The sequence below is a fragment of the Octodon degus genome, unplaced genomic scaffold (genome assembly GCF_000260255.1).
Source record: "Octodon degus isolate 3935 unplaced genomic scaffold, OctDeg1.0 scaffold00445, whole genome shotgun sequence".
NCBI lineage: Eukaryota > Metazoa > Chordata > Mammalia > Rodentia > Octodontidae > Octodon > Octodon degus.
In genome coordinates, this window is record NW_004525021.1 from 238712 (window position 1) to 241275 (window position 2564).

Here is a 2564-nt window from a genome sequence, read left to right on the forward strand (position 1 = left end):
TTTTCATTTATCAAGCAAGCTTAGAAACTGCTCTTGTACAGAGAGTAAGGACATTTTGCAAATATTAGAATCTGCAGAATAGCATGACATCTTTCATAAGGGAAGTATTCTCTCCTGCTTAGACAAAACACAGAACACCTAAAGGTAAAATAGCAAAGGTGCTTTGAAGGTTCACAGGCTGAAGACGTTTTGGTCCATAAGAAGTTTACACCTAGACTGGGGGGTACATGGCAGATGGGCAACAAGCCATAGAAGGGAAAGGCAGCAAAGAAATGATACCAATGTTTGGACATGAGCCTCTTTTTCCACTTTCTACTGTTGTCAATCTACTGGGATTAGGGTGGTGCTAAGTACAGTCAGTGGACTGATCCTACAATCACACACACACACACACTAACCCTAGCATCCTTAAGCCTAGAGGTGTACTTTCCTACTCAGTCACCTTGGGAAAAGCAGGAGGCTTTGGGTAACATCAAGACACTAACTCTAACAAAGTCTATCAAAGGAGGGAAAGGAAATATACTTGCATCACATAGTGTTAAACGGTGTCTATTCTGATCACAGAAACATTACAATTAAACACAAATGAAGGGTTCACCCATGCACCTCAGTACACACAAACACTTAACACGATGATCACTTACACATGGTGTGAGGGAGGAAGAAGATCAACTAGTAAAGCAAGTCAGACACAGGGGCTAGTTCTATGCAGGTCAATAGAGGTCCCACGTGGTACTCTAAGCAATTCACTGCCTTCCATGCTCTGTTCCTTTGGTGATGGGAGTAGTCCATCCCTGCTGAGAGCTTGAGTCTGCTCAGGACATCGCCTAGGATGACAGTACCAGCACGTCTTAGAAATGTTTTGTCAGCCTTATGTGTGCTAGCTGTGTCCTGACATTTGTGTACTCATACAGAATTCAGAAAATGTGAGTTTTACCATGTCTATAATAACAAATGAGAAATGGTTCATTTGGATGTATAGGACAGGAACAAAAATCTGTCTCTGGAACAAAGAAGAAACGTGTGATTTTTCAAGCACCTGCAATGTACACAGTGAACATTGGGTAGGAGTTGTCAGAGACTCACTGTTGCATTTCAAAGAAAAAATATCTAAAGTAATAGTAAGAGAAGGGGGGAAATAGAGCAGAGAGTTATCAGAGAAATCAAAGTAATAGAAGGTATGAGCAGAGTGTTCAAATAGGCCAAGAAGTAGCTTCAGCACCCACTGGATAAGCACTCTTCATGTAGGGGAATTGGAAGGATATAGTGTGATGTTCTTGCCATTTGTGAGCTCTAGATCTGATGAAATAGCCATGGGATATGTCTCTAGTATAGGAGAATTTGTAGTTGGGGTTTAGCTTTTAAGATAAAGCAGAGATAAATGGATAGGAGACAACACACCGATGCTGATGACCTGTAGCAAAAGGAAGGTCAGGATAGAGAAATGTCAGTTTACCAATGTAGATAGACATAAGAAGAAATATACAGAGACTGAAATAGGATATGTCAGACATAAGTTTGAACCATGTTACTAGGCAATAGGCATTGCTGTTTCCATATTAGCAAGTGTTGGGAATGGAGGAGAAGGATGGACATCATCAGTTATGGCCCATATTAGCTTGACAAGAAGGTTTCAGTACAATAATGGCATCAGAGCCAGAAGAAACTAGGGTAAGGAGAGAAGAAGTGGTGAGTGGCTGGCATGGACATTAAAGATTGAGCGAGGTAAGAGGCAGAAGTCTGTGAGACACAGCAAGTGGATGACAACAGTGTAAACATATTTGTGTGAGGAAATATGAGAGAGGCACGATGTCTTTAAAAAGTGATCATTGTGGGAGCAGTGTCCTCAAGAGATGGAATGAGGAATTAAAACCGATGGAAGAGTTGACATTGTGAGAACAACTCTGTTCCACTCACACAGCAGGTTAAATGTTGCAAATGAATGTCAACCAAGAAAAATAGTCTACAAAATATGTGAACCAAAGTTGAGGGATTATAGTCAGTGTTTCTAAGCCATTGAGCCATTTTAATACAGAAAACAACTGTGTCCTAAGAGAGTGGCTCATATTTAGGATCACTGAGGGAGAGATTTTAGGAATAGAGTAGATTCAAAGTACATTGCCTGAAATGAACTGCAGGTCTCACAATTTCCAGACAGTAACGGTGCCCTGAAAAGTAAGCCTTTTTGTATAATATCCTGAAAAAAATTAAAATAGTATATACAGTCTGCTCTCAGAAATCTGACATGTGTGCTTCTAAAATATATAAGACTTGGGGAAAAATTTAGGTGAGTGGCTAGGATTCCTACTGAAAACGTGCAAAAGGATCATCCTATTTTAAATGTGACTTGTCACACAGGCATTGATTTCAGGGAATTCACTACAGTTCTGAACTCCTGAAATTATCATGCTTTTCTGCACAGCAGCCTCTGGAATGAGCTTTTGCTCCAATAAAAAGTGCCACAAAAATATTAACAATGAGCTAAGAACACAAACTGTACTCACTATGACTTCAGTATTACATTTGACCATGGTTGGTATAAAACTGTTCTACAGTATAAACCA

General features: G+C 39.9%; 1 long non-coding RNA gene across 1 annotated transcript in view; it reads right to left on the minus strand.

Annotated features, from left to right (window-relative positions):
* Positions 1-736: 736 nt before the first annotated feature.
* Positions 737-2564, minus strand: part of LOC111814722 — a 3688-nt gene continuing 1860 nt past the window's right edge. The window contains exons 2-3 of the long non-coding RNA XR_002819629.1: positions 938-1003; positions 737-827 (exon numbers count right to left, since the gene is read on the minus strand). This is a non-coding gene — a long non-coding RNA (uncharacterized LOC111814722). The remainder of the gene's footprint in view (positions 828-937; positions 1004-2564) is intronic.